The 7952-nt window shown below is 44.9% G+C and overlaps 1 long non-coding RNA gene across 1 annotated transcript; it reads left to right on the top strand.

Moving 5' to 3' along the window:
• The first annotated feature begins 1068 nt into the window (after positions 1 to 1068).
• LOC144180730 (uncharacterized) lies at positions 1069 to 6312 on the top strand. The gene is made up of 3 exons (XR_013324530.1): positions 1069 to 1141; positions 1952 to 2003; positions 6176 to 6312. It is a non-coding gene; the product is annotated as an uncharacterized LOC144180730 (long non-coding RNA).
• Positions 6313 to 7952: the final 1640 nt, after the last annotated feature.

Genomic DNA, 7952 nt, shown 5'->3' with positions numbered 1-7952 from the left:
GGTCTGCAAACGCGCGAGCCGAATGATTCAGGACTCCCGACTCCCGTGCAAGCCTGCGCTGAAGCAGGCCGAACGCCAAATTTTGTCCGAGATGAAAAGCATTGTAAGGCACACGTGAATTTTCATTTGTCTGGTTATGACCGAGACAAGTCCACGAGACCGCGTACGGCGCAGGGAATCAGAGCCAGAGATAGCGGCAGGTGAAATGGAACATGCCGCCACCCCGATTCAAAGACTTTTACTCGCCATCATCATCCGCGTTCGAGGTTTTTTCAGGGCGCTGCCATGCGCCAAAAATACAGCCTGATTGGCTTAGATCTTCTGGCCAAAACTGGCAGCCAATCGGAAAAGACCGGGAGCATCCTTTTGTCTCTCCCTTTCTCCTACCTATCCTTTTATCACTCCCTTTCTCCTCTAATCTTTATATACCCCTCCTCCCCCTCCCCCCCGCACTGGGTTGTATGCAATGTGAGCCCCCAGCTGGGCTCAGTAATATCCCCAGTGCATCTCCTTTCCTTTTCACTCGAACCACTTAGTTAGTAGCAAGAAGGCAGCGATGGGGAAAGTTGCAATCAGGAGCCTATTAAAACTGAAATACTTGTGAACACAAAAAGCAATAATAATTTTGAATGAATGATTCCTTAAAGATTGACAAATTTTGCAATGTTGTGTGATCACTTTGCATGAAAATACAAAGAGTGAACTCTGCTCTTGTGTTCGGCGCTGCAGTCGCTTCCGATCAGGATTCTATTTAAACTGGAATACTTGTGAGCACCGAAAGCAATGACAATTTTCAATAAATATTTCTTTGAAGATTGAAAAATTTGGCAATGTTGTATGATCACTTTGAATTAAAGTATATAGTCGTAACTCTGCTCATGTATTTGGCCGTTTCGGCGCTGCGGTGGTTTCCGATGTAATTTTTCCATGGAGTGCTGGCGGCGAGGTCGACCGTGGTTGCGCATTGTCCGTGTTGTTATTCATGTTTTTTGTGCGATATACCGTCGTAAATTGTGTTCGCCCTGTGTGGATAAAGCCTGCTTGCCACGTTGGAAACACGTGAGGTGAAGGATAAGCTGAAATACAGCGGCAAACGATCGAAGAACGGCGGCGTTTTCCTGTGCCCGGACAAAGAAGTTCGGTAAGTTTTTTTTGCTGGACCTTTTCTAGCGCGACTAAGGTTCGGTACCAGAAACGTGTTATTGGCTTGATTTCTCGTTTCCGCGTCAGTCTCACGCTGTGGTTCGTGCAAGCTAAATGCAATTTGCTGGTGGTGCTTGATATGTCTAGCGTTGCTGACGGACAGGTGGTGGGCGCAGCGGAGGGCCTTAGGAAGCTTCAAATAATTGCCGGTGCTCTTGATAACATCATGAGGAATCGATGTGTTTTGTTTCGTATGCGGTTTTTATCGCATAAGGTCTATTTCTATGTGCGGCCGTTCGGTTTCACCGCGCTTATGTTTTATTTCGATAGCTGTGCCAGTTTGAACAAAGCAAAATATCATGTGCGACTGCTTAACTTATCGGACGTAAAACTTCCCTTGAGAAAAATGAAAACCGGAAATAGTTTGAAAAGCTTAACTTGGCAATGAAAGTTTTGATATTTTTTTTATCGTCTTGTTACTGGCTGAAAACCTTTCCTGACCCTTTTTCGCGTTCTCTTGCTTTGGAAACTATTTGTTTTCTTTAAACTGTTTGTAGTTCAGGAGCACCTTGGCGGAGTATATTTCACATTGCTGTAAACGCTATCTACGCTTACATAGCATTGGTTTTAAGCACCTTTCATCAATTCTGTGGTTAGGTCTTTTGACATAACTGTCTTGATAATAAAACAATCATTGAGTGAGTGTTCTTACTTCTCGGAATGTGTAGTGTACTGTGAACTTTTAACTTTGGCAGGTAACGACGTTTGTGCTTATGTAACTTTTCTTTGCAACCTTTTCATTTAAAAGTGGCTGGAGCTTCAGGACGGGGGCTGTCTGGCAAGATGAAAAGCAATAGCAGGTACGTACTGCATTTATGTGACCGATATAGGAACCCAGAAGTAGAAACTGGACCTAGAAGTATGCGTTTGAGTGATGTGGGGCCTTTACAGCAGGAATTATGGCCAGCTAACTTGTGGGAGTTGTTTATTCTTGCATTACCACAGGAATAATAGTAGTAGGTAGCCCTTTCAGCGGTAGGGTGCTCTGCATGTTTAGGACATTTGAATTATGTTGAATGTAGCTTTTTATACAAGCAGAAAGTGAATTCCTGTTTTATATTTCTTTTGCACACGATGTAGTGTCTGTGCAAACCAGGTTTTCTGGGTGAAGAGTCCTTCAACATCTGCTTGAGGCTAGGCAGCTGTTAAGTCATAATGCTTGTAATGTAAGCACAAGGTCTTGCAGGTGCAGTCCCAGTGCCGCAAGAAGTAATTGGAATGCTGGAGCTGGGGCCATACTCGGGTCTGTGTAGCTGCACCAGCAGTAACTGACAGCAGCATATCATATATGCATGCATATCGGCCACAATATCCCCTCTATACCTATGGACCCTTCTGTATTACCGTGTCACTGAGCACTATGCATTGGATGTTGGATGCCGCGCCAGTGGAGTGATGGTGCTCTCAGCAGACACTTCTGGCAGCTTAGCCTGCATGCTTCCAGTGAATGTGAGCTAGTCAAGCTGAATCTCTTGCAGATACAGGAAGGCACTGTTCTTTTCTGTGAATACAGACTCCTGACATTTTTTGGCGCTATCTATGCACTGAATTTACATGACTTCCTTGTCAGTGGTCAGTTAATCAGCCGGCTGTTTTGCGATTGGTTAAGCAAAATAAAAAAACACTGGGGAAATTACGGTGGGTGTGGGTGCAAGGTCCCGAAGTTATTTGTGAACTTGAGTTGTAAGTTGATCTGTCGAATGAATTTCTTTCGCTTTTTTTGCATTCAAGCTCACCCACCCATTTCTCTGAAATAAGATCATGTCTATGCTACTGAGCTGCACTGTTGGTGGCACCTGGAGTGAGGCATCTTTATGCTTCATTTCTTTATGTCGACTGCATACTGTGACTGCTCAAAATGCTGTGAGCACAGTGCTTACATTATGCGCACAGGCTCAGTTGTTGTGTGAGTTGAAATTCATTTCAACCAAATAACCTGCCGCGGTGGCTCAGTGGCAAGGCGTTGCGCTGCAGAGCACAAGGTCGCGGGTTCAGTTCCCGGATGCGGCGGCCGCTTTTCTGATGGAGGCGAAAAGCAAAAATGCCCGTGTGTATGAGATTTCAGCGCACGTTAAAGATCCTCAGGTGGTCGAAATTAATCTAGAGCCCTCCACTACGGCGCGCCTCATCGCCTGCGTTGCGTCGGCGCGTTAAACCCTACAATTAATCAATCATTTCAACCAAATAGATTTTTGTCGAAGCAAAACGAACCGTTGTGCTTTCTTTGCCATATTTTGTTTATTCTTGCTCAATAATTAAAAATTTTTTTTCAGCTATATAAAATGGCTTTAGTGCCTCTAAATGTGTGCAGACAAAAGTTTACATGCTGGGTTCTGTTTTTAAATGAGGCATAGCCACATGCTACTCAAGATCATGAGTTCGCTTTCTCAAATCATAAGAATTGACGATTTAGATTCTTTCGGGCCAGTAAAGTGACCGCACATGTTGATGGGGTGGTAATTCTGGCGAGGCATCAACCGCCTGGTCATCCTATTGAACATATATTTGGCTAGATAGTGTGCGAAGGATGTGAAAAAAAACAAATGGTACCAAAACAATGTAAATTAGGTGCAGTCAAAAGTTTGGTTCTTTGCACTATAGGGTAATGTTAGTACCTAAGCAGCATTTACTGTATTCGCAAGTTTGAGACACTGACAGCATAATGCACCCACAGCTAGGCTCAGTGGCTAAGGTGTGGTGCTGAGCCCATATATGCAGGTTTGATCTTGGCCGCGGTGGCGGCTTTTCTGATGGAGGCGAAAAGCGAAAACACCCTTGTCTCGAGATTCAGCATAAGTTAAAGTTTCCCAGGTGCTCAAAATTAATCTTGAGCCCTCCACTACTGCACGCCTCATTGCCCATGTGCAGCTTGAGCGTGTTAAACCCTGCAATCAGTCAATCCGACGGCGTAACGTAATCACGTGATTTTTATCAGAGCCTTTTGGTGGGATGAGGGGGCAAATGTTGATAGCCCTGGCAAATAAAATGCATCAATAGTACGGATGGGTAGATGATGATGATTGATTGATTGTGGGGTTTAACGCGTTGACGCAACGCCGGCGATTAGGCGCACCGTAGTGAAGGGCTCCGGATTAATTTTGGCCACCTGGGGATCTTTGACGTGCGCCGAAATCTCGTACACGTGTGCGTTTTTGCTTTTCGCCTCCATCAGAAAAGCGGCCGCAGCAGCCGGGAATCGAACCCGCAACCTCGTGCTCAGCAGAGCAATGCCTTAGCCACTGCGGCAGGTACGGATGGGTAGGTTTACCTAAAGTAGCCCATGCTGGCTTGTGCTCCTGAATGATCTACTATAGGTAGATAGTGGGGCAGCAAGGCAGTGCTCCCTAATGATTTGGCCGCAACCCCCCTGTGTACCAAGGGGTACCTGAAACAGTCCATCATTTTTTATACCTCAAAAGCTTCTCTCATTGATGATCGGGCACATATAGATTTCATTTTGTGGTTGGTTATAGTCTTGCTCTTCTGATCAAGATCGGTCTAAAAAAAGCACAGAGAACATCGTGTATGCTAATTTTGAATTTTGCCCTTCCAATAATAATGCCAAAGACAACCACGTACCGTGTTTACTGAATTGTAATGTGACCACGATTGTAGTGTGAGGGGTGACTTCATCGCATCCAGAAAGAAAAATTAAAACCACTAAAGTAACTCAAGGGGTAACTTTCTGTCGTGCCAAAAAAAAAAAGAAGAGCCGCCAAAGTACTCACATGAGGCCAGTGGAATTATGGAAAAGCACATTTATTTTTCAAACACTTGGGCTAGGCGCCCACCTTTGACACTTATAACTTCGCAGGAAGCCCATCTGTCGAGCGATATCACTTGTTTTGAGCTGTATCAGCTCAACACTGACCGCCAAAAGGCGGTTACACTGTTTGGTGACAAAATCAGCAACACCCTTTTGTAATTCGACGTGGCAGCTGTAGCAAGGCCCTCGGAAACTTTTTGAGCAGGGGTCTCATGTAAAAAGGCGCTCCCGCAGCAGCTGCCATCCACAGACGGTCGATGTTGACTCTTCGGGGAGCTGCCGAATTCCCGATTTCTTGAGCCATTAAAATAGCATGGGTCATACTGAGTGCAACACCTTGCCGTAACAAGGGGAGCTGAAGAGGTTTTGATGAAACACTTTAGGGCAATGAAAGTTACCTATCCCTCAATACAAAAGTACGACCCGCCGCGGTGGCTCAGTGGCTAAGGCGTTCCGCTGCTGAGCACGAGGTCGCGGGTTCGATTCCCGGCCGCGGCGGCCGCTTTTCTGATGGAGGCGAAAAGCAAAAACGGCCGTGTGTAGGAGATTTCGGCGCACGATAAAGATCCCCAGGTGGTCAAAATTAATCCGGAGCCCTCCACTACGGCGCGCCTCATCGCCTGCGTTGCGTCGGCGCGTTAAACCCTACAATCAATCAATCAATCAATCAATCAATCAATACAAAAGTACGGCGCAAAAACAAAGGAAAAACGTTGCGCACGCTGTCAACCACCACAGAAAAAAAGCAAGGAAACGGAAAAAGTCGGTCTTAGCTTGTAGTGTACCCGAACAACTCTGACACATCTTGCTGACATAGATTGCGAAATGGTCAAAACTGTAGCCATTGATGACTATTGGGTGCATCATTGCAATTTTAGGCAACTTCAGTTGCGGTGTTAGATTGTAACGCGCGGGTTGACTTCAGGTTGCAAAAAGAAATACAGTAACATTCGTATTTGTATTTAACTATTTAAATTCAATTTAAGAAATGTATGATATTTGTTCACCTCCTCTATTGTTTTGATCAGCATACTTGATCATGACAGCATCGTGTGACGTTTTCAGACTGCCTACAGATGGATGAACTCATGTTGCTCATGGCAATTTGCTGAAGCACTGATTGAAATTTTGAAAAACTAGGGAAATTTTGACGCATCAGTTTGGTAGGCGCCCTGACTACAGACCCCAATTTTCCAACCTTCTCAGGGTGGCGCCATTTGCCCGGGATTGGTGTGGAGCTGTGCAGGCATTTCCCGGGGGACAGCGGGAGCAGCCACGGCCCCAGCCGCATTGGACTGCGTATCGTATGGCTGATGCGGACACCTAATCTGATTTGAAAATTGGTAAGTTCATATTCAACAGTTTGCAACCCACGGTATAACAGTGTAGTAGAAAGTGGGTTAAAGGCGAGTGAAAGCTAGTTGCATGCGAGGATTGCGTATGCTGTACACAGGCTGCAAAGTGGACCATGCTGTGCATGGTGCTCACCGAAATCGCGGTTTGTGGAGCTATATTTCTCTGTGCCACACTTTTTCCAGTCAATTGCTGCACCCGACTTCTATACCCTACGAATTAGCTGTGCGTCTCACCGTCCCCGCAGAGCTGAGCTGTAGCACTAGAAAAGGGTTGAATTTTGTTTGTTTCTCGTCTATAAAATGAACACTGCTAACCTGTAGGGAACAAAAATTAGCGATAGATAATGGGATTGGAATCAATAACTGGGCTCTAAAAACAGCGTACGACAGCGCGTATTGTTGCAAAGGTGCTACATTCAAATATGTTCAATTGGGCGTGATAATCTATTGGCGGAAGCACTCAGGGACCCCCAAAATCTTAGTTATGGTTTTTAATGCAAAACGATCTTGTGTTTGTTATTTTTTTATGTACTCAACAACTGTGCAGTGACGCTCGAACAAGCAGCCTTTACACATTTTCACTCAAGGCATGCCGACCTGCATGCTGGAGGGAAAAAAAAGTGAAAAATGTGGGTACAGCTGTTATATTCAAGAGGACTGCCATGACAAAATATACCACTGGGAGGCCATGAATGTGATAAGACAACATGCGACACGTTGCATTTGCAGCCTGTGTACAGCATGGGCAAACCCGCCGTGCAGTTAGTTCTCGCTCACCATGAGTGCGCTCTTTAGTGCACTGTTAAGCTGTAGGGTGCTGACTCATTGAATAAAATTGTACTTGCCAAAACCTTGGTGCTGAGACAAATCGTCTGGAATGCAATTGAGTAAGCACTGTTTGATGGGAATGGCACTATCTAACCTCATCGGTGCTTTATTTTTAGAAAGTTCATAGCATTATCGAAAACCATGAAAGATGCAGCTTCTCGCACAAGTTCACGATGTGTGCTCTGAAATCGAGTCTGCGCTTAAAAACTTCCTTACTTGGGGGCAGCTGGATGAAACATAAATTATAATCATACAAAGAACTAGATATTCCCAATGTAAATTCAACATAAATTCGTCTTTATTGTCTTTTAAGCAGCATGTATTTATGCTTCCTCAGAAACTTCACTGCAGCAACCAAGCACAAGTTCAGAAGTTCTTGTACTGTATAGACAAGGCTTGCTCAGTTTTTTTAGTATCCTGTGCAAGTTTCTAACCTCTGTTGTTGGCTAGAAGCTTACTGTGATAATAACCGTGGAATAGAACAAGCTGACAATGTTCCTGTCAGTGCTGCGGCACTAGCTCAAGAGGCAGCTGCTTTTTTATCATTCACTATTCCGATGTGGAAAAAGCCATCTGTGCATTTCTCCTGGCAGGTCCCTGGAGACAGGGGTGCCTGAAGTAATCAATGAGTGCTGAGGTAGATAACGTTAAGCAATTATCACAACACAGACCTCAATCAAGGGCTTCTAAGATGTCGAGGTAGGTATCGGTTTGTAAAGGTCCAGTTAAGATAGTAGGAAATTGTAGTGCATTTTCTTGCACGAAAGGAAAAAAGTATTTTTAGATGTGATGACATTTCT

The sequence above is a fragment of the Haemaphysalis longicornis genome, unplaced genomic scaffold (assembly GCF_048455015.1).
Source record: "Haemaphysalis longicornis isolate Haplotype H1 unplaced genomic scaffold, Haemaphysalis longicornis Haplotype H1 scaffold_4, whole genome shotgun sequence".
NCBI classification, from domain to species: Eukaryota; Metazoa; Arthropoda; class Arachnida; order Ixodida; family Ixodidae; genus Haemaphysalis; species Haemaphysalis longicornis.
The sequence above is the reverse complement of the archived record's forward strand: the minus strand, read 5'-3'. Positions and strand labels throughout refer to the sequence as shown.